Consider the following 25,409-nt stretch of genomic DNA (forward strand, 5'->3'; position numbering starts at 1 on the left):
GTTACTTGTTTAATTCGATAATTTATCACTTCTTTACTCCACTGAGGTTCATCATAAATAATTTCTCAAGGTACCAAGTTATGTAGAGCTTGGATTGTCTTGATTATGAGACTGGAAATTTACACCCATCACTACTAATGAAAAACTGGAACACCCAGTGAAGCTTTTGAACACATAGTTAACAAGTGGGAAGAATTTGAAGGAAACGAAATGAGTGAAGGTGTGCATTACTTGTGGTCAGATTACATCACTGATGCAGAATGTGAGTTGTTTTTCCTGAGGTATATAAATGTTGAATAGAAACAGGCAGCAGGCAGAAGGTAAAACAGAACTGAAGTGTTGACCAACATATCCAAATAGACAAAATGAAAATCATTTTTATCATATTTGCAGTAGCCCAGATCCTCTACTATTCTGGCAAGTATTGAAATATATTGAGGAGTGATTTTGCTGTGTAAATTGTTGTTGTATGCTAACAGTCACAAATGTATTCATCTTTAACACCCTTTGCTTTTAGATTCTGGGACTCCATGTGATCAGTCAACCAGCTTCCAGACACCTGAGGCAGTAAATGCTACAATTGCAAAAGTGGATCAGATGTTTGGAATGAATAACCTTTTCCGTGTTGTCAGCTGCCAAGTACTACATGTAAGTGTCACCAAATTCAATTGAATCCTTTTAGCATTTTTATGTTAATGAACATTAGATTTATACATTTTATGGAATATGCTATGAATTTTGAGAAATTTGGTCACGGCCAAGAGGTTAACATTCATTTTTAGCATTTTGGGTTGGAATAGTTTGGATTAGACCTACATCTTATTAAAAAAAAGTATGATTTTTTTTGTCCAACTCTATTGTTTCCTCTTGTCACCACTCTTTATTAATTGTTTCAATGTGAACAAATAATCTTGAAATTCCTTTGTGGCATAATGGGATTTCCCTGTGCAAACATTTACTTACCTGCGATGAGATTGCAGTTTAATTCTAGAGGTGACAATAGGAAGCTCTACCCATTAGGTACTGTTGAAAAGCAAATATTCAGTTGGTTCAAGTCCATCTCTCTCTGCTAGCACAGCAAAATGTTGCATGAAATTTGAATATTGCAAACAAAGGGAAGCCCTGAATATTGCAATTGGACCAGAAACTGAACTATCCTGAGATCTGTGTCCTGGAACGTAAAAAAAAACTAGGACTGCAGACAGGGTTTTGAATTAATTAGAGGGGCTGGGGGGTTTTGGAGAGTGGAAATGCGGGTATATGAAGCAAATAGATGTGACAGCATTAACAGGGCAGGTATTTGGGTAATGATACCCAAGTGGTCAGGTAGAGAAAGAAGATACAAAACAGAAAAGCATGAGTAGAACAGCCATACATAGGGTCAAAAGGGGTAAGAATGGTAAAAAAAAAACAAAATTAATGGCTCTTTTCTTGAATGCTCAAGGTATTCAAAGCAAAAGGCATGAATTATCAGCATTAATAAAGGTGAATGGATGTGATCTTATAGACATTACAGAGACATGAGTACAAAGTAGCTGGTAACTAAGTATTCAACAAAGGTCAGCAGAAGTGGGTACTGCAGATGCTGGAGATTAGAATCAAGATTAGAGTGGTGCTGGACCTGATGAAGGGCTTTTGTCTGAAACATTGATTTTCCTGCTCCTCGGATGCTGCCTGACCTGCTGTGCTTTTTTAGCACCATTCTAGTGTTGATTCAACAAAGGTAGTACATTAGTCATGGATGACTTTAATCTTCATGAAATCAGCTGACAGAGAATTCATGCATGGTGTTTGGGATGATTTCCTGGAACATTATGTTCTACATTCAACCAGGGAGCAAGCTATTTTGGATCTGGTGATGTGTAATGAGGCAGATTTAATCAAAGTTATCAAAGTCAAAATAACCTCAGAATCAGTGCACATAACATAATGGACTTTAGCAATCAGTTTGTGAGAGAGGAACTTTGTATAGAGTCGACTGTGCTAGGCTTTAATCAAGGTAATTACAAAGGAATGAGCACAGAGCTGGCTGGAGTAGACCAGGAAAGAAATTTAACAAAGCTGATTGAGAAAAAAATGGCCGACCTCGAAGAAAATAATTCATGGCTCACAGCAAAAGTATATCACAGCTCATGAAGAAGAAGGCGATAAGCCAGAATATAACCAGGGAGCATCAAATTGATGAGAAAACATACAATGTTGCAAGGATTAGTGGTAAGCCAAATGATTGGGAAAGTTTTAAAATCTGACAAAAGATGATCAAAAAATTATAAAGAGAGAGAATGTAAAGTTTTAGTCTCAACTTGCAAATAATATGAAAACAGACAGCAACAGCATCTTTAAATATATAAAAAGAAGGACAGAAACCAAAATGAACATAAGCCCCTGAGAGAACAAGACTGGAAATAATAATGGCGGACCAGAAAATGGCAAAGAAGTTGAGTAAATACTTTGCCTCAGTCTTCAGAATAGTATTCCAAAATTCAAGGGGCACAAAAAAAAGGAATTAAATACAATAATTATCATGAGAGAAAAAGTGCCAGGGAAACTAATGAGGCTAAAGATTGATAAGTTCCCTGAATCTGATGGGATTGCATCCAATCATATTCAACAAAATAACTACAGCAAATACTCAATGCATTGATAGTGATCTTCCAAGAATCCTTAGATTCTGAAAAAATCCCAAAGGATTGAACATCTGCCAAGGTAACAACTTTTTTTAAAAAGGGAAGGAGATGCAAAACAGGTAGCTGGATGTCAGATAGTTTAATATTTGTTGTTGGGAAAACATTAATCTATTATAAAGAATGTAATAGCAGACCATTTAGAAAAACAATATTTACAAGCAGAGTCAGCATGATGTCATGAAGGAGACATCATGCCTGACAAATTTACAAGAATTCTTTGAGGTAACAAGCAGGATAGATAAATGAGGAACAGTGGATGTAATATATTTGGATTTTCAGAAGGCATTTGATGAGGTACCACATGTTACGTTACTTAATAAGATAAGAGTCCATGAGGTAGTATTTTGGCATGAATAGAGGATTGACTTACTAAAAGGAGATGGACAGTTGGGATATGCAGGACATTTTCTGGATAACAATTTGTAATCCATTGTGATCAGTGCTCGAGTTGAGGATCACCAGATCAGCCATAATCTAATTGAACGACAGAGCAGACTTGATGGGCTGAAAGGCCTACTTCTTAGTCTGAAAACATCAGAAACTCCTGGATCATAACATGTCTTTAGTTGCAGCCTCTACATCTGCATCGCTCTCACTCCAGCTTAGTGGCTGCCCTTAATGAACATCAGACAGATTTAGAAAGGTGCACATAAAGACTGGGAGGGGAAAGATGAATCATTATAATTAGGATTAACATGGGTTCAAGAAGAACACATCCATCCCAGAGCAATGGAATCTATCATTTGTAGCATGTCAACTTCCAAAATGTTCTGATCAATAAATTGATGTTGGATCATGAAAAATGCTCATCTCGTGAAACTATTTCACTGCTTTGCAAAATATGAAAAATTGTTGCGCGTTCTGTGGCTTGAATTGTGTCAGTTGCATTAGTCTTAAAAACAGTGTCATTAGATCATGAGACCCTAAGCTATCAGTGTAATTAGGCCATTTGGCCCATTGAGTGTGCTCTGCCATTTGATCGTGACTGCCACCCAGTGATTTGCTGGGACATAACCAAAAGAATTAATGATCACAGGAAATCTGCCCTTCTTCAAAGCTCTTGAAAATCTTGTTAGTAAACATTGACCCAGTCTCCAATTTTAACATCTCAGTTGAAGATTGGGATATAAGAGGGATCATATCTGATGGTGGATGGTATCTTCCTCATGCAACAAGATGATTCAAGTCATTCTGTTATGAAATGAGCTCGCTTCAGACAGTGAACTAATCTTTTATTTCATTGCATATGACTAGAGTGTTTTGTTAAATTATGACAAAAGACAGGAAATTTAGTAGCATTACTAGTGAAGTTGAATGATCATATTATGTTTAAGTTTATTATTTTCACTTCTGAAAACAAGCTTTTACAACATACGATGACTCTCATTTACTAAGAATGGAAGGGTGTAGTACATTGAAAATTGTGTTCCAAGTATTTAGCTTTAATTGCTTGAACATTAATTGTTAAATGTAAGACATATGGACATTGTGTTGATAAACTGATAATTCTGATGTAAGTTATGAGGTAAGGTGTGTCATTTCGATATATTAATATATTTTCTTTTGAGTTTGGATTTCAAACAAGTTCTATCTCACTTCAACCAGATCTGCTACAAATTGAAACAAAAAATCCAAACTTTCAATTTTTCCCTCAACTAACAAACCAAAATATCTCCTGATCCATCTAATTAAAAGCAAGCTAATGCCTCTCAACGCTTACTTTGCCCACTTGCAAAACTCTCCCAATGCAAACAGTTTCCCATTACTATTCCAAGAAGTTCCTCTCTCACGCACTCACTTAAAAATAATATGCTTCCAATATTGACAGTTACTCATTAATTCATTTCATTTATGGAGACCAAAAGCCACATGTCTTTGGTTCAAAGCTCAAAGTCAAAAATAAGTTCTATTAAAATATTAACATATAAATCACACAGCTTGCATTACACCGGGACTTAGCTGGTTAGCCTTCAAGAATCACAACCACATTCCTTGTGTTAATTTGTGCCAATGCCTTTTCCTGGATTGCTCTATACTTCTATACATTTTCACCTTGCAAGTAACTCACAAATAAAGCAACATCCATAATACAGAAAAATATCCAAAGAAGCTTCACAACTGCATGTTGAAAAATGCATTCATGAACTGAAAATGATTAATTGGAAGTGGTCAACAAAACTTAGTTAAATGGTGGAGTTTGGAAGAATTGGGAGAAGTGGACAGACAACATAATTCAAGAAAAGAATTTCAGAAGATGGGAACTGGGTGGCTGAAGTTATGCTGTCAATACTGAGTAAAAATAGGAAGAAATTCTAGTTTACAGCTGACAGTTAATTACAACATTTAAAAGGCATCTGGATTGGTTCATGAATAAGAAGGCCTTAGAGGGATATGGGTCAAATGAGACTAGATCAATTGAGGTTATCTGGTCAGCATGCAGGTATTGGACTGGAGGGTCTGTTTATGTGCTGCGAAGCTGTATGACTCTATGTCTCAAAGCAGTAAACATGATTCTGGAATATTGCTGAGCTTGATATTAGGATGGGAATGTCGTTTTGCTACATCCTAAAAAAATCCAGTAACGGAGGCCAGAACATTTCATACCTCTGAATTTGTTTACTTAATTTGATAATTCACCATTTCTTTATTCCACTGACGTTATAATAAATAGTTGGAAAAGTTACCAAAAATATTTAGATTTGGGATTGTATTGATTATTAAACTGAAAATTGATGCACATCATTCCTTACAAAATAAATTGCAACATCCTGTGATATGTTAGGACACATAAGTGGTAAGATTATGAATGAAATGAACCGAGTGGAGTGCAATGATCATGGTCCGATTGCATCATTGTTCTGTAAAATGCTCTATTGTTTTGCATGGCCTGATGACTGTAAACATTAAAAAGAAACAAACGACAGGCAGAGAATATATGAACAGGAGTATGAGCAGGATATTGGAGATCTCAAACAAGCTTCATCATTTGTAAGGTCATGGCTAATCTGATTATGGCCTCAACTCGATTTTTCTGTTTACCAGCTTTAACCATTGATTCCCTGCTTAAACAAGACTCTATTTAATTTAGGCTTAAAAATATTCAATGATCCTGTTTTCATTATCATTGGGAAAGAGTCTTCGATATACTAACAACTCTGCAAAAAAAATAAACAATTTCCTCATCCCCCATCTCAACAGATGGATCCTTCATTTATAAATTGAGTCCTCAAGTTCCTGGAAGGGGAAAAAACCTCATGGTACCCACACTACTGAACACCCTCAGGATGGTGCATGTTTCAATTAGATTGCCTTTTGAAGAATGGAATAGAAATATTCACAACACAAGTGAAATATTTCTCTTCAAGTTTACTGTAGACCAGCTCTTCTACTGTTCTGGCAAATAGTGAGGTGAGCTCTGGAATGATTAGAGTCTGATTTTTTTATTCTGATCATTGGCTGTTAACTCAAATTCTCATGAGTCAGGTTTAGGGGACCCATGTGTAAGTTCTGCCTTCTTACAATTAAAGAAAATAGTAAGGGCTTTGCATCGAAGCTGAATTAAGATTTTGCAATCTATAACTTGTTGCCGTGAAATAATAGTTGTAAATGCCTCTAAATTTCATGGATTTATTGTACTCATTGACTTGTGATTTTAAAAAAAATCTGTTGAATGCATGAAGGTTTTTAGTGTGAGAAAAATATTGTCAAGACATATCATATTTCAGTCAATATCCTCTGGAATGGAACAATCAGCTCTTTACATCATATTAAGAACTCATGGATGATTACATTTTCTGTCCAACATCTTGTTATCATTATTTCTTTCTCATTCTTTAACAAGAACTCTTAGCTTTGCAATTCATTTTGTAAATATTATAACAGATATAATAGCAGCTGATTTGCTTTGGGTCTGCAAGTTCATTTCAGACTCCAGTCACTCGACATTGCTCCTGTCCAACTCTATTCACCGTCACAATTAAAGTAAAATCCTACAGATGTTGGAAATCTGAAATAAAACCAAACCATTTGTTGGAAATATTCAGATATACAGGGAAAGAAAAACAAAACTCATGTTTCAAGTTGAAGACGTTTCCCCATAATATCCTGATCTTCTGCCATGCTAATTTTTCAAATTTTTTGACTTTTGTTCATATTTTTAAATGTATAGTTCCAACTGGCCAAATACTCTGTCTTCATATTTAACTCCTGTCTAAGACTATCTTTTTAACCTGCATTACAAAGACTGTTTAATTCATATAGTAACTGCTAGAAATTTTATTTCGCTTACAATTGTGGACTAAAATATTTTGTTTTATTTCATTAACTCCTTTTAGTGAAATGGTCTTCAATATAAATCTGAGCCTCTGCTTTAATTCATACATTTTAGCAGATTGATATTTTATTTCTTTGTTATTTAATAAAGACAACAGAATTCAGCTTGAATAGATTGAAGATTCTTTTTCACGCTGAGAGTGGTGTGTATATGGAAGTGGTGGAGGCTGGTACAATTACAACATTTAAAAGGTACTTGGATGGGTATTAGAATAGGAGAGGTTGAGAGGGAAATGGACCAAATGCTGGCCCAGTAGTTATGAATGATGCTTCACATTGTGACTCCAGTCTCGCACGACTGTCTGTGTGGAGTTTGTACATTCTCCCCGTGTCGGCGTGGGTTTCCTCCAGGTGCTCCTGTTTCCTCTCATAGTTGAATGATGTGCAGGTTAGGTGAATTGGCCATGCTAAATTGTCGATGGTTGTCAGGGATGTGTAGGTTAGGGGCATTACTCAGGGGAAATGTAGGGGGTTGGGTCAAGGTGAGATACTCTTTGGAGGATCGGTGTGGATTTTTTGGGCCAAATGACCTGTTTCCTCACTGTAGGAATTCTACGATGATTCTATGATGATGAAGTGGAACGAGAATAAAATAGTACATCTGGTCGGCAAGGATGAATTGGACTGAAGGGTGTGTTCCTATGCTATACATCTGTATGACTCCAGCAGCTAATCATTTTCAGAGCTGAGGAACCCCAACTTCCAAACTTTTGGATTACTAGTCCAGGAACATAACCATTACATTGCCGTAGCTCTGCAAAATTTTGTACCAAGAAAATTAACTCATGAAATTGATCATATGAATATGTTATTAATTCACCAATGAATCAATCTACTCAATTTTGGACTCATAATTCATATCACCTCCTCTACAATCATTTTTTAAGGCGTTCTTCTAACTGACCACTATGCAACAATTTTGAGTTTGAATAGTTCTTTTAACATCATAAAATGTCCCAAGTCATTTTCTAAGAACACAAATGATACACAAAACCAACACTGTTTGTTGTCACATTATTGTTTATCGGTGTGAGCTGAAACACACTTCATTAGGTGTAAATCTATTATTTTGCCTGGGTAACTGTTAGAAAACAATGTATCACTCAGACCATATTGCTTGTTGACATCCAACTTTACTGTAACAGTACGGACTTACTGTATTCTGTGTGTGCCATTCTCTGATCCTGTCCTGCCACTAGCGCCACAGATGGATCCATGTCCCTTTGTTCCTTCACCCGTTTAGAAATGTACCCTTTACTTTTTATGGCCTAAAGTTTATTTTTAATTGGCATCATAATTTGTGTTGGTTGGCTCAAGGATTTTTACTGTCTTTTGCAATAATGAAAGTTGAGGAAAGGCAAACTTGGAGGGGTGATATTTCTGGGCATGGCATGTCATGTCAAAGTCATTTTTCTTTTAGCCAGCACACTTCCTTTAGAGCCAAGAAAACCAAGCCCTGTATCATTGTTTGTAAGTGTGACCTGAAACATACTTCATTCATATAACCCTGTCCCTTTGCTTAGGCTACTGACTTGGAAGAAGGGCAATGGATTTTGAAATAATCATTGATGTCCAGGAAACTGTATGTGCTGCAAATTCTGGATTGGATCTAGCAAATTGTACACTGCTACCTACCCCAGATGCTGTGAGTATTACAATGTTAGCCATTTTCTGCTCTGTTCTAATTAACCATAAACCATATTGACCTACCATGCAACATTTGAAATTTAGTCCTATCTTTGGTTGATAATTCACATTGACCCCCCATACAGCAGTAAGTAATAAAGCATCCACCTGTGAGTTAGCATTACAGAGATAGCTTTGGAAGGTTCTGTTGTTAACATGGAACAAAGTATGATCAGTGATCGTGCAATAGTATAATAAACTACAGCTCTAATTTTGATGCAATATGGACCTTCTCCATTATCCAGCTGAATGGGACTGCCGTCAATTGATCTTTTCCTACGTATCCCTTAATAGTTGTGCTAAGGCAATTCCTTCCCATTTCTGAATAGTCACCTTTAGAACACATCCTCAGTTTCAGTCTCTTCCTCATTTATATTGCACCTTCATAACTATGCCACAAAAAATAGTCTTGAACAAAGGGTCAGTACCTTCTACACTATGAGAAAAGGGTGCTGATTTGTTGGGCCATCTCTGGCATGGAGATACAGCAAGAACAGTTACCTATTCATCTTAATTCTCAGGTAAGGCAGCTAGATTCTGATAGGTCAGTGCATTGCCATGGAAATGCAGCAGACATTAGACAGAACTCCATCAGTAAACAGATCGACTTAGACCCTATCTCCCTTCCCTTGAAAAAATGAGCTGGAAATGACATCACCTACCTTCAGAAACCAAGACCTATAAATAGAGAGGTGGGACATACCACCAGCCCTTCACCGAAGACTCTCACTGATGATGTTACCTAGTATGGTGACGAAATGTCTGAAAACAAACTTTCCAGCTCAGTGAGCTAACTTATATAGTTTTCATCAACCTGAGCTACACATCTTCTCAAAAGTTGCTAAGACATTAGTTGTCTCCATGCCCATTTTTTTGAAGAAATTGTAATATATATACAAATTCATTTTGTCTCCATAAAAGAGAATCCTGTGCATTAATGTAGTTAGCTTTTAGTACGGATGAATACATCACACTGTGCACCCAGCTGATATTTTAATCATTTGTTTCATAAATGATTTCCAATGGCAGAATCACATCAAATTTTGTTGTTTGCCTTGGAACAAAATGGTGCGTAGAAGAGATATCATCTTGATAGTACAAGTAAAATTAGGATCAATATTAAAAGTGTAAAGGAGAAGTGAAAAAGGAAATACAAGAGACAAAGATACAATACAAGATTAGACTAGGGTCTGCATAAAGGAAATTCAAAGGTCTTCTACAGGGATATAAATCATGAAAGGATTGAGTTGTGACCAAAATGCTATTGTTTTGTGGGAGACAGAAAGCCAGGGCTGAGATATTAAATGAATACTTTGCATCATTGTTCACCAAAAAAGGAAAATCTTTAAGGCTACGTCAAACAAGGGGGTTTTCAGTATGCTGGGTAAGATTGATAAAGTGGAAATACTAGAAAGACTGGCAGTAATTAATGGTGATTAACTATTTCCTCATTTTCAGTAACTGTAAGAAGGACAGAAATTGATTTCTGACCACAGTGATGGTATCTGAAGGGCTGGAGCATTCTAAGTGGTACAGCCTTCTTCAAAAACAGGGAGAAAGATAAACTGGGTAATGACAAGTCAGACACGTCAGCAACACAGTCAGCCCTCCTTTAGGGCTAATGAATGAAGTTTGATTCATTGAATGAATGGGTCAGATATGTAACCATCAGTGTCAGCCCTTCTTTGGGCTAATGAATGCTACATGGTTGTTTGGCTCTCCCTAACCTAGAAGCAGTGCACCATTATGATCAGAGTATACGCCGCAGCTCCTGATTGAGCCAAAGTGATATTCTACTTTAGCATTGATCAGTGATTGTCCTGTACCCAAGAGGCAGACAAGCTGTGACTCCTTTGTAATTTCAATGTCTGCATTAGGAGCTAAAACAAACATTTGGAAAGGTGTAATTGGCAATGAAGGTATGGGGAAAGCAAACATCAATGGATCCTTGCTCCTTCTCCTGATAAAATTCAATGAACATGGCCTGGTCACAATGAGCTGGCATCCATTGTTTCCTCAAAGGGAATATAAGAACTACAATGTCTCATCACATCAGCCTCACTCAAGAGCCCCAATATCAGGATCCTCCATCAGGTGAACGTCCCCAGCATCCAGTGTCTGATTGACATTCTGTTTAGCTGATTGACAACAATCGTCATGGCAAAATCATATATAAACTTCACATCACGCAGAACTTGATTTGGCCGTTTCTGCCATAATTGTGTTATGAGAATGGCAATCCCTGAGCTAAATTGTGTGGACTGAACCTTTTCAGTTTCTGTTCCATTCCCTGCCCCCTACCCAGCAACCACAAATTGTCAACATTTCCTGGCGAAACACTTCCAACATAAGCCCTGTACGTTAAATCCGATCAGCACAATTAGTTAGCAAGAAGGCAGAGTAAATGCGTCAAGCATATCCTCTCAATCACCCAGAGAAGATGCAATTTCCTCACTGACCCATGCAAATCTCTTGCCCCAGACTATACAAACTGGAGAAGAATTATTTACAAATGTGCCAAACACCTTGACATCTCCAAGAGATCCAGATAGACCCAAACACAAACACCAAATAGATGATGCAAAAACCCTCAAGTATTCCACCCAGCTCTTCATGCATTAAGTTGTTTTTCTTAAGTTTGGGCATTGCTGGCTAGGCCAGCATTTACTGCCCATACCTAAATGCACAAGGGTAGTTAAGAGCCAACCACATTGCTGTGGGTCTGGAGTCACATGTCGGCCCTGTTTCCTTCCTGAAGGCACATTAGTGAACCAGATGTGTTCTTCCATCAATTAGCAATAATTTCATGTTCATCATTAGTCAGCTCTTTATTCCAGATTTTTATTGGATTCAAATTCTATTCAACTGCTATAGCAGGATTCAAACCCAGGTCAAACATTATCTGGCTCTCAGGATTCATAAAAGTGACAATGTCACAAGGCCATCACCTGCCCCACTTGTGGTATGATTTGTAGATCCAGTGTTGGGCTGGCTAGTAAACTCAGGATTCTATCACCCTGGAATGGTAAAAATAAATAATTATCAGATCTGAGAGACTGCCTATGAAGAAAAAGACCAGCACAATTCTTTTTGAGGATCTTTGGAAAGCAGTACAACTGAACTGTGCATGGATTGGGAAACATGAGACTTGGAAGAAAGGAACAGGCCAATGATACGTCTGAATACAATGGTTTTAGGTAAGGGTGAGAGTCACATTCCAAGGGCAATTAGAAAGAGGTAGGAGAGAGTTGGTGTTTAGCCTCAATAAGTCAAGGTTTGTTCACCAAATATAATGAATGATGGTTACCATTATCACAAGCTTTTAAGCAGAATGGGTGCTGTTTTATGGAGTCAGATATTAAAGCGTTCTCTGACAATATGTTCAAAAAGTAAGAAACATTTAAAAGAAAGGATTCAAGCACTATAGTGTGACAAAATAGAGATACACAGATTCTCGGGTGATATTCAGGCAAGAGTTAGAATGTAGCAAAGGAATCTTTATATAAACCTTAGAAACTTTTTCTGAAAGTTTCAGGATTTGCCTATAACCCTGTTGTCTCAGTAACCTCGCTGATCTGATCCAGTCAGATTGATTCTGCGATTAGCTGCATTAAGATAGGCAACCCTTTCATTCTTTGCATTGCCCTTCGCACAGCCCTTTGCACTGTTCTGGCAATGCTGGATATCAGCGCGCTGAATATCAATGCTGTTAAAGTATTAGCAGTGGGAAAATGGCAGGTAATGAAGTCCCACCTCCAGCCTAATTTTCCTTGGGCAATCCTTCCGTCAGTTGTGATGAAAAATCCAAGACCTGGCAGTGAAATTCAGGGAGCTGAAAACATAGAACATAGAAGAATACAGCGCAGTACAGGCCCTTTGGCCCTCGATGTTGCGCCGATCCAAGCCCACCTAACCTACACTAGCCCACTATCCTCCATATGCCTATCCAATGCCCGTTTAAATGCCCATAAAGAGGGAGAGTCCACCACTGCTACTGGCAGGGCATTCCATGAACTCACGACTCGCTGAGTAAAGAACCTACCCCGAACATCTGTCCTATACCTACCACCCCTTAATTTAAAGCTATGCCCCCTCGTAATAGCTGACTCCATACATGGAAAACGGTTCTCATGGTCAACCCTATCTAAACCCCTAATCATCTTGTATACCTCTATCAAGTCACCCCTAAACATTCTTTTCTCCAATGAAAACAACCCCAAGTGCCTCAGCCTTTCCTCATACGATCTTCCTACCATACCAGGCAACATCCTGGTAAACCTCCTCTGCACCCATTCCAGTGCCTCCACATCCTTCCTATAATACGGCGACCAAAACTGCACACAATACTCCAGGTGCGGCCGCACCAGACCTGCAACTGCAACATGACCTCAGGGCTCTGGAACTCAATTCCTCTACCAATAAAAGCCAGTACGCCATATGTCTTCTTCACAGCACTATTTACCTGGGTGGCAACTTTCAGAGATCTATGTACATGGACACCAAGATCCCTCTGCTCATCCACACTACCAAGTATCCGACCATTAGCCCAGTACCCCATCTTCTTGTTACTCTTACCAAAGTGAATCACTTCACACTTACCTACATTGAACTCCATTTGCCACCTTTCTGCCCAGCTCTGCAGCTTATCTATATCCCGCTGTAACCTGCCACATCCTTCCTCACTGTCAACAACTCCACCGACTTTCGTATCATCCGCAAACTTGCTCACCCAACCTTCTAGCCCCTCCTCCAGGTCATTTATAAAAATGACAAACAGCAATGGTCCCAAAACAGATCCTTGCGGAACACTGCTAGTAACTGCACTCCAAGATGAACCTTTACCATCAACTACTACCCTCTGTCTTCTTCCAGCCAGCCAATTCCTAATCCAAACCTCCAACTCACCCTCAATGCCATACCTCTGGATTTTTTGCAGTAGTCTGCCATGGGGAACCTTATCAAATGCCTTACTAAAATCCATATACACCACATCTACCGCTTTACCCTCATCCACCTCCTTAGTCACCTTCTCAAAGAATTCAATAAGGTTTGTGAGGCACGACCTGCCCTTCACAAAACCATGCTGACAATCTTGATCACATTATTCCTATCCAGATGTTCATAAATCCTATCCCTTACAATCCTCTCTAAGACTTTGCCCACAACAGAAGTGAGACTCACCGATCTATAGATACTAGGGTTATCCCTACTCCCCTTCTTGAACAAGGGAACCACATTTGCTATCCTCCAGTCTTCTGGCACTATTCCTGTAGACAACGAGGACATAAAAATCAAGGCCAATGGCTCTGCAATCTCCTCCCTTGCTTCCCAGAGAATCCTAGGATAAATGCCATCAGGCCCAGGGGACTAATCTATTTTCACCCTTTCCAGAATTTCCAACACCTCTTCCCTACATACCTCAAAGCCATCCATTCTAATTAATTGTGACTCAGTATTCACATCGGCAACAATGTCCTGTTCCTGAATGAATACTGATGAAAAGTATTCATCCAGTGTCTCCCCAATCTCTTCAGCCTCCACACGCAACTTTCCAAGGCTGGATTTGAAAAGGAACATCATGCATTCAATCTCCCACACTGAACAATATCACAGTACCAAATCAATATGCAGTGGGACAGATATTCTGCTGGCCAGATAGACATTATTCCAATGTAAAGAGGAGGTATGCATGTGGACCCTGTGGAATCCTGATTGTAGCACACACCCATAGAATCTCTGCAGTGTGGAAACAGGCCCTTCGGCCTACACAAGTCCACACCGACCCTCTGAAGAGTATCCCAATCAAACCTCTTACTTTATTACTCTACATTTACCCCTGACTAATGCACCTAACCTAAAAATCCCTGAATACTATGGGCATTTAGCATGGCCAATTTAGCTAACCTGCACATCATTGGATTGTGGGAGGAAACCCACGCAGACACGGGGAGAACGTGCAAACTCCACACAGACAGTCGTCCAAGGCTGGATTTGAACCCAGATCCCTGGCGCTGTGAGGCAGTAGTGCTGATCACTGAGCCCCCGTGATTAGCACTGCTGCCTCACAGTGCTAGACACTCATAGGAATTGCCTGAGAAATTGAATTTTCTGCTCAGCAGAACCTTCTGAACATCTCCATTAAAACTGGAGACTTACATCTACTGACTGCATACTTACCTTACATACCCCTAACTACACCCGCCGACCATTAACATCACCCAGGACCTCATCTGACAGTCCTTGGGACCCAAAGCCCCTCCGATGGATCTGACCCCCACCCCCTGCCACTGCCACTGGATGTGATCCCGAGACACAACATCCACACATCCCACCCACTACTCCACTGCCAGACCAAATTTCACCAGCTCACCCTCACCACTTATCTGCCCTGCTTGCCATGTTGAACCCTGGCACCATACCCACATAACACTTTACCCCTGCTCATGATACCCTACACACATTGGACACTATCCAACTGGCACTCAACTCTGACTCCATCGGTCACCCTATTTACCTGGCATCATGCCCCCTGACCATCTGGCATCCTATCCACCCAGCACCCTAACATCATACTTGATGATGCACTTATTGTCTGACAGCAACTGTTAAAGTGTTTGTGTGGACACTTGAATTCTCAGAATACAGCAACTGACTGTTGTGAAATGGGGATGCAGTCTGCCTTCCTCTGACAGTTCAACATTGCAAAAGACCTGCCCAAATGGAAGAATGGCTCCACATATCTGAGGGAGACCTAAGCAGATCACTTCCCAGAAGCCCATCCTTCCATTAAAAAGAGCGACGAGAGTGAAAATCTGCATGAGACTGTTACTCCCCAGGAAATATGACCCAATACTCACTGTGCTAATAAAATCCCTTGATGTTGACAGTATATTTCATGCTGATGTGTGACCTTTAGTTCAATATGCCTCTCATTATTACTGCTACTGAATTATAACCTCAGTCATTATATTTGCAGAAAACTGCTACTTGCACCAGCCAGGTTCAAGTGAGTCATAATGAAAGTCCAGTTGTTATGGTACAATGCATGAACATGAGCATGACAACATCAAACTTAACATCGATACCAACACCAACGTCAACATCAACAATTAACTCAACATCAACATCAACATCAAGGCCAACATCGATCACTACAACAACGACAACAAATACAACTACAACAACAACAACTGTACCAACTACAACAACAACAACAACAACAATAAAATCATCGTTGTCGTCATCATCAGAAAAGCAGTGAATCATCAGAGGAACGCAATAAAAAAGTAAATTGCAGAACTTTGAAAAATTCACTTCTCTAAGTATTGGTTTATAACATCCTGCAATCTGATTTGAAATAGTGGTGTCTTATTTTATGTTAGAGCTAAATTGTTATGATAAAGCATCTATTTGAAACCGTCTAGCATAAGCACAGAAGAAGTTGGAGGGAGGTGAGTCTTTTGGCTTCTTATTCATGTTCTGCCATTCAACTAGATCATGGTTGACCATCTACTCAAACCATTTACTGTACCCTTATTTTAAAAAAATCATTTATAGAATGTAGGTGTCACTGGCTTGTACTCGCTATAGCCTGTCCCTAGTTGCCCTTGAGAGGCAGTGCTGAACTGCCTCTTGAACCTCAGCAGTCCACCTGCTTTGGGTTGACCCACAATGCCATTATAGAGGGAATTCCAGGATATTGACCCAGCGACAATGAAAGAACAGTGATATAATTCCAAGTCAGGATGGTGAGTGTCTTGGAGGGGAGCTTAAAGGTCGTGGTGTTCCCATGTAACAGCTGCCCTTGTCCTTCTAGATCGAAGTGGTTGTGTGTTTAGAAGGTGCTGTTTGAGGATCTTTGGTGAATTTCTGCAGTGCATCTTGTAAATACTGCTACTGAGAGTGGTGTTGGAGGGAGTGGATGCTTGTGAATGTAATGCCAATCAAGCATGCCTCTTGATCTCCTTAATAGCTTTAAATATATTGTCAAATGGGGATCCTGGTCTCTGTGAGAAAGATTTCCAAAGATTCACAACAGTCTGAGTGAAAAATTTCTCCTTCTCACTGTCTTAAATGGACAACGTATTGGCATCGATCTTTGACCCACATGTTCTGGATTCTCCAAATGGGCAAGCCAATCTTTGAAATCCTAGAGGAAATTTATATAACTCAGTGACATTGGCATGTGTTCTCCAAAACTTCAGAGAGCATCGGTCACTCTTACTCATCCCCCTTTATTATCAGCACACCCCTTCCAGGAATCAATCTAGTGAATAATTGTCCCACAAACATTCCAATATAACATTTCTTTCAATAAGGAGTCTGGACCTATATGCAGTTCGCTGGATGTACTTTCACCTTAATAATTACAAAGGACTCCCTTGTTTTTATGTTTCAACCTTCTTGTAATAGTGGTAACATACACAATTTGCCTTCTTAATTGACAGCTTTCTGTGATTCTTATTCAAATATACTCTTCACCCTCTGAATCGCAACACTTCATCTTCTTTTATATGAAAAAGAAAGCCTGCTTTTCATTCTTCCAAACAAAATAGGTAATTTTGTGCTTCTCCATGACGTAGCTCCGCCCCTATGTAAAAGTGAAACTCATGCACATTTCTTGAATTTGCACTCATTTCTGATGGGTCTATAGTTGACTCCAAACCCCATGAGGTTTCATGGCCTCAGGTCCAACATGAATAAGATGTTTTGTGTACCGATGTCAATGTGTTGAATTAGACAAACAGACAGACTCAGAGATTTAGCGGGGTATAATTATAAATCTATACTTCAAGCAGAAACACCAGCTTCCACTTTTCCCTTTCCCTTTCCCTTTCTAGAAGCCAACCCCATCTTGAGAGGATCACCACTCCTTTTTCCTAGTGTTATAACCTACCATCAAATCACCCAACTAAAGAACTCAGATTCTTTTAGCTATTTTGAAAAACCCACTAACAAAGCACACAGTTAATTAATTAATAGCAAACTAATACCAACCAGGAGCAATAACTGAATAAGGAAACAAACAAAAATGTCTGTGGAAAACAAAGGGAGTGTACTAAATCAAAATGGAGTAGGCAGGGGAGCTAATACACCCAAGCCCTGCTGTGCACATCTCCCTCTAACAGCCTTGTGGAGAATATTGCATTGCATACACCTTTCCAAGGACATCTGAGCGTGAACATAGCTGTTTTTTAAAGCAAACACGAAGGTCTCCATTTTTATAAACTTATCACCAAATATGTTTTCGTAATTCACTCACTGGCTGGACCAGCATGTATTGCCCAGGCTTAATTGCTCTTGAGAAAGGGTGGGAGCTGTCTTCTTGAACTGCTGCAGTCCATGTGCTGTAGGCAGACCCACAATGCCTTTAGGGAGGGACTGCCAGTGTGTTGAACTATTGACACTGAAGGAACAGCGATATATTTTCAAGTCAGAGTGCTGAGTGACTTGGAGGGGAGCTTACAAGTCAAATTCCTGGAATTCACTCCCAACAGCATTGTGAGTTTGCACATTGTCCATGTAATACAGCGGTTCAAGATGGCAGTTAACCCCAAAGTTCTTAAGGGCAACTAGGGATAGGCAATGTATCCTGGCCCAGCCAGCATGAGCTATGTCCCACAAGTGAATACATTTTCAAAATTAGATGTTCACTGTATATGAGAAGTCCATATCAGGTTGCTGATCTTTGTGCAGATCCAATCTCCAAATCTGCTGGCTGTTTCCATTTTAAATGGCAGCAGGTTTGTGCCTCTGGTGAGCAGATATATCACTGTCACATTTCAATGAGATTCCATCCCTGAGAATTGGGTAGTCTTTTAAATGTAACACATGCTGATCAGGTTCCCTGGGACTCTTGAAACAGTTGGACCCAGCAGCTAACAGTATTGGTACTGTGGAGCAGTGGGGCAGGAGCGCTCCATCCAGTGGATCTATCATCTTCTCATAATCAGACCACGTGTACACTTCCCCACCTCCCCCACACCAATGCCCAAACCTGTGGATCCTTCTTGGTCACCCTTTTCTCCCCAGAAGTCAGTCACAGAGTCATAGAGATGTACAGCATGGAAACAGAACCTTCCGTCCAACCTGTCCATGTCGAACAGATATCCCAACCCAATCTAGTCCCACTTGTCAGCACCTAGCCCATATCCCTCCAACATTTCCTATTAATATACCCATCCAGATGCTTTTTCAATGTTGCAATTGTCCTAGCCTCCACTATTTCCTCTGGCAGCTCATCCCACACATGTACCACACTCTGCACGAAAAAGTTGCCCCTTTGGTCTCTTTTATGTCTTTCCCTTCTCACCCCAAACCTATGCTCTCTAGTTTTCGACTCCCCTACCCCAGGGAAAAAAAACTTTGTCTATTTATCCTATCCATGCCCCTGATGATTTTGTAAACCTCTAAAAGGTCACCCCTCAATCTCCGACGGTCCAGGGAAAACAGCCCCAGCCTATTCAGCTTCTCCCTATAGCTCAAATCCACCAACCCTGGCAACATCCTTCTAAACCTTTTCTGAACGTTTTCAAGTTTCACAGCATCCTTCCGATAGGAAGGAGACCAGAATTGCACACACTACTATTAAAGTGGCCTAACCAATGTCCTGTACAGCCGCAACATGACCTACCAAATTAGGATACTCAATACTCTGACCAATAAAGGAAAGAATACCAAAAGCCTTCTTCACTATTCTACCTAGCTGTGACTCCAATTTCAAGGAGCTATGAATCTGCACTCCAAGGACCCAGCACCGATCCTTGTGGCACTCCACTGGTCACAGGCCTCCAGTCTGAAAAACAACCCTCCACCATCACCCTCTATCCTCTACTTTTGAGCCAGCTCAGTATCTAAATGGCTCGTGCTCCCTGTATTCCATGAGATATAATCTTGCTAACCAGAGTCCCATGGGGAACCTTGTCAAACATGTTACTGAAGTTTAGGGTGTAGGTTTGCTCACTGAACTGTAGGTTTGATATCCAGACATTTCATTACCTGGCTAGATAACATCATCATTGGTGACCTCCAAGTGAAGCGAAGCTGTTGTCTCCCGCTTTCTATTTATATGTTTATCCTGAATGGGGTTGCTGGGGTTTGTGGTGATATCATTTCCTGTTCGTTTTCTGAGGGGTTGATAGATGGTATCTAGATCTATGTGTTTGTTTATTGAATTGTGGTTGGAGTGCCAGGCCTCTAGGAATTCTCTGGCATTTCTTTGCTTAGCCTGTCCTAGGATAGATGTGTTGTCCCAGTCAAAATGGTGGGTTTTTTTCCTCTGTGTGTAGGGCTATGAGGGAGAGAGGGTCGTATCTTTTTCTGGCTAGCTGGTGTTCGTGTATCCTGGTGGCTAACTTTCTTCCTGTTTGTCCTATGTAGTGTTTCTGGCAGTCCTTGCAGACATCTACAAAATTCCATGCAAGGACTGCCAGAAACACTACGTAAGACAAACAGGAAGAAAGTTAGCCACCAGGATACACGAACACCAGCTAGCCAGAAAAAGATACGACCCTCTCTCCCTCATAGCCCTACACACAGAGGAAAAAAAACCACCATTTTGACTGGGACAACACATCTATCCTAGGACAGGCTAAGCAAAGAAATGCCAGAGAATTCCTAGAGGCCTGGCACTCCAACCACAATTCAATAAACAAACACATAGATCTAGATACCATCTATCAACCCCTCAGAAAACGAACAGGAAATGACATCACCACAAACCCCAGGAACCCCATCAAGGACAAACATAAAAATAGAAAGCATTAGACAACAGCTTCGCTTCACTTGGAGGTCGCCACTGATGATGTTACCTAGCCAGATAATGAAACGTCTGGATATCAAACCTACAGCTCAGCGAGCAAACCTACACCCTAAACCTCATCCTGAGCTACAAACCTTCACAAACCTTGCAAAAAATGTTACTGAAGTCCATATAGATCACATTAACTGCTCTGCCTTCATCAATCCTCTTTGTTACTTCTTCAAAACACTCAATCAAGTTTGTGAGACATGATTTCCCACGCACAAAGACATGTTGACTATTCCTAATCAGTCCTTGCCTTTCCAAATACATGTACATCTTGGCCCTCAGGATTCCCTCCAACAACTTGCCCACCACTGACATCAGTGTACTGGTCTATAGTTCCCTGGTTTGTCCTTACCACCTTTCTTAAATATTGGCACCACATTAGCCAATCTCTAGTCTTCTCCTGTGATTATTGATGATACAAATATCTCAGCAAGGGGCCCAGCAATCACTTCACTAGCTTCCCACAGAGTTCAAGGATACCCCTGATCAGGTCCTGGGGATTTATCCACTTTTATGCATTTCAAGACATCCAGCACCTCTGCCTCTGTACTAGGGACATTGTTCAATGTCACTATCTATTTCCCTACATTCTATATTGTCCACGTCCTTTTCCACAGTAAACACTGATGCAAAGTACTCATTTTGTATCTCCCCCATCTCCTGCAGCTCCACACAAAGGCCACCTTGCTGATATTTGAGGGGCCATATTCTCTCCCTAGTTACCCTTTTTGTCCTCCTGATTTCCATCTTAAGTATAATCCCTCTGCCTTTATACTCTTCTAAGGATTCATTTGATGTATCCTGTCTATACCTGACATATGCTTCCTTTTTCTTCTGAACCAAACTCGCAATTTCTTTAGTCATCCAGCATTGCCTACGCCATTCCTTTCACCCTAACATGAATATACTTTCTCTGAACTCTCGTCATCTTATTTCTGAAGGCTTCCCATTTTCCAGCCATCCATCAAAATTAGCCTTCCTCCAATTTAGAACTATCCTTTTCCAACACTATTTTAAAACTAATAGAATTATGCTCATTGGCCCCACTGACCTTTCAACCACCTGCCCTGCCTTATTTCCCAAGAGTAGATCAAGTTTTGCACCTTCTCTAGTTGGTACATCTACATCCTGAATCAGAAAATTTTCTTGTACACACTTAACAAATTCCTCTCCATCTAAAACTTTAACACTATGGCAGTCCCATTCTATGTTTGGAAAGTTATAATTCCCTGCCATAACCAGCCTATTATTCTTACAATTGAGATCTCCTTACAAATTTGTTTTTCAATTTCCTGTTGACTATTATGGGGTCGATAATACAATCCCAATAAGGTGATCATCCCTTTCTTATTTCTCAGTTCCACCCAAATAACTTCCCTGGAATATCCTCCCTCATAGAGCTGTAATGCTATTCTTTATCAAAATTGTCACTCCCCCTCCTCTCTTACCTCCCTTTCTATCCTTCCTACAGCAGTTGTATCCTGGAACATTAAGCAGCCAGTCCTGTCCATCCCTGAGCCACTTTAATTACTATAACATCCCAGTCCCATGTTCCTAACAATGCCCTGAGTTCATTGCCTTCCCTGTTAGGTCTCTTGCATTGAAATAAATGCAGCTTAATTTATCTGTCCTACCTTGTTCTCTGCATTGTTCCTGCCTGCCCTGGCTGTTTGATTTGCTTCTTTTGTCAATGGTATCAGTCTCAGATTGATCTCTTTCCTCACTATCTCCCTGGGTCACACCCCCTCACCTTACTAGTTTAAACCTCCCAAGTAGCTCTAGCAAATGTTCCTGTCAGTATCTTAGTCCCTTTCCAATTCAGGTGCAATCCGTCCTTCTTGTACAAATCACTTCAACCCCAGAAGAGATTCCAATGATCCAAAAATGTGAATCTTTCTTCCATACACCAGTTCCTCAGACATGCATTCATCTGCTCTATCGTTCCATTCCTACCCTCACTAGCTCAAAGCACCGGGAATTATCCAGATATTATTACTTTCAAGGACTTCCTTTTTATATTGCTGCCTAACTTTCCATATTCTCTCTTCAGAATCTCATCCTTTTTCCTTCCTATGTCATTGATTCCGATGTGTACAATGACCTCCTGTTGGTCCCTCTCCCCCTTGAGAACATTCTGCACCATCTCTGAGACATCCTTGATCCTGGCACCAGGGAGGCAACACACCATTCTGATTTTTCGCTGCTGGCCACAAAAACATCTGTCTGTGCCTTGGACTAGGAAGTCCAGGAACACAATCGATCTCTTGAAACCCAACGTACCAAGAGAGCCAATCTCGATACCAGAAACCTGGCTGTTGGTGCTACATTCCCCTGAGAATCCATCAGCCCCTCCATTTTCCAAAATGGCATCCTTGTTTGGAATTGGGATAGCTACATAAGACTCCTGCATTACCTACCTACCTCTCTTACCTTTTCTGGAGTAAACCCATCTATGTGACTGTATCTGTAACTTTTCTCCCTTCCGATAACTGCCATCCATCATACCTCCTTGCTCTTGTAACTTCCTCAGTGCCTCTAACTGTCTCTCCAACCAATCCATTCGATCTGATAGGATTTGCAAACAACATCATTTATTGCTGATATAATCCTCAGTAACCCATAAACTCTCCCTAAACTCCCACATCCGACAAGAAGAGCATATCATTTTACTAAAGGCCATTTTTCCTTCTTCCAATCTACAGACCCAGAAAGTAGCACAGTCTTATTTTTCTAGAAAACACTGCTCCAGGCTAACTTAATACTTATGGCTTATATTTTAAAGTTTAATCATGAGATATAGCTCAGTAAAAAATATATTCAAGAATGAAACCTCTCTACTCACTACTGCAGACTTACAGCAAGGGCACACTTAAAAATATTCACTTATCTGATGCTGTGCTGTGACCTCTCCCAAACAAGTTCCTCCAAGATCAGCTGTGAATTTCACTATTGTTAATTTTCGCAGACGTACTCCAATGTCCAGAAATACATTAATTCAACAGCAAAGGCAGAAACTACGCAGATTCACTGCTGTGTCAGGGAGCACTGTGGATTTCTTTCTCTCTCTCTCTCTCCTGCACTGACTGACCATGTGCTGCCTTTGTCTGTTCCTCTCCCTATTATAAGTACTGTTGTATTGACTTCTTTTCTCCAAAGTTCCAAAGCAATGCAACAGCAGATAAAAAGCAATTGCTGCTCCTGGAATTTGAGGAAATCACCTCCAACACCTAAAATATGTCAAAGAGGAGCAGCCTGTTACAGCCAGAAATTTTTCCTGTCCTCCATCTTGGATTACCCAGAATCCTTCCTTCCTCTCCTTCAAACTCTTGACTGTTGGGGTGTTTTCCTAATTCCAAAGCCAACTGGTCAAACTTGGAGCCTGATTAGCTGCCAAGCAGGGCATTGATTTTTTAAAGATTATAACAGGTTCCTGCAATTTAATTTGGCAGGAACTCTGCTCCCATAACATTCCCAGATTTTATATACTCACAGACGTTGACAACACAGGAGGACATGGCCCATCGTGTCTGCCACAGTTTTTACTCGGTGAGCACACTCACCCCATCCCTGAAAATATTGGAGCCACCGAGTGTGATGAAGTGTCACCAGCACATATTGGGGAACTTCAAAAAATCCTTAAGAATGAAATAATCTCTTTTTAACTTATTTTCCACACTCAATTATGTGGGAACAAAATTAAAGTGTTGCATAAACTGTGCTTATTTACTGCAGAAAAAGCAAACATTTTGAGAACTAATCACCTAATTCCATAGTGTGACCATAACCACCTCGAGGGAAACATGGAACCTTTCCTGTGTCAGTTCCATGTCTATCCAAGACAATCGCTTTTCCATTATTGAGAAGAGATTTTTCAGCTCATACCCTGTTTGAAAACATTTCATTAAAGCCTTTTCAATAAATGGGAATCTAATATCCCCATGAAGCATTTGGAAACTGTCATTCAACTAACATTGCTTATTAATTTACAGACTTTTAAGAAGAGTGGATGGAGATGTAAAGGAACTGATGAACATGAAGAAAATTCCAATCGGCTTTAATTGCTTAATTCTAAAGCATTTAATGAGAGCTAGCTTGCTACTTAATTATTAGAAATTCATAATATAGCTTCTTACATTGATACTCAAGATATTGTCACTACTCAGTATTGTCTGGTAAGTGGAGTAAATCTAGCAAAGTGATTTGTACAATATATCAATGTAAACACAAAGAATAAACAAAATATTGTTGTCCAATTTTGTGTCTCAGAAGCCCTTGCAGTTCAGTAAAAGTATTAGAGACTCAAGGTTCTCTAGTTGGTTAGTTTTCTGAGAGATCTGACATGAATCTTTGAGCGGTCACAATGGGCAATAAGTTTATAAAATTGAGTGGAATATCTTCCATCATGTGTTGAGTTGCCACAGTTTCCAGCTCCTGATGTGTTCCTTGTTCATGATGTTCACACAAGCAGCAGATGAGCTCACAAGCTCCCTGTAATTATACCCTGCACTGGCACCGAGACCCAGGCAACCCGAGTCCCTGGCTTTGTCCTCCTCTTCTCTCTGTCTCACTCTGAAGTACAGGAGAGAAAAGAGTTAGATCTGACGGGTGGGTGAGGAAGTGTCATAAATATTTTACGATAGCTGCAGGCCCTGAATTAGAAGCCTTGTGCTTGCACTAAGAAAGGTAGAGCTGGGGGTGTAATGGGGAAGGTTCTCCCAGGAAAGGACTCACATTAGCAGCTATCATTCTGACATAAACATGATTAATTGGACATGACAATGAACAATTGAAATAAAGTGGGTAAGCTCAGGAGAAACAGGCCTGATTTATCAATTCCAAGATGGTATTGATATCAGGAGCTGTCCCCATCAATGCTTTGTTTATTTCACTTTCAG

General features: G+C 40.1%; 1 long non-coding RNA gene across 1 annotated transcript; it reads left to right on the top strand.

The window, feature by feature from the left end:
- The first annotated feature begins 522 nt into the window (after positions 1–522).
- On the top strand, positions 523–24,761 carry LOC122551341 (uncharacterized). The gene is made up of 4 exons (XR_006312076.2): positions 523–648; positions 8,543–8,664; positions 15,682–15,991; positions 24,504–24,761. It is a non-coding gene; the product is annotated as an uncharacterized LOC122551341 (long non-coding RNA).
- The last annotated feature ends 648 nt before the right edge of the window (positions 24,762–25,409 follow it).

This window comes from Chiloscyllium plagiosum, unplaced genomic scaffold, assembly GCF_037043375.1.
Source record: "Chiloscyllium plagiosum isolate Xiang-an unplaced genomic scaffold, Cpla_swu_hap1 HiC_scaffold_7, whole genome shotgun sequence".
NCBI classification, from domain to species: domain Eukaryota; kingdom Metazoa; phylum Chordata; class Chondrichthyes; order Orectolobiformes; family Hemiscylliidae; genus Chiloscyllium; species Chiloscyllium plagiosum.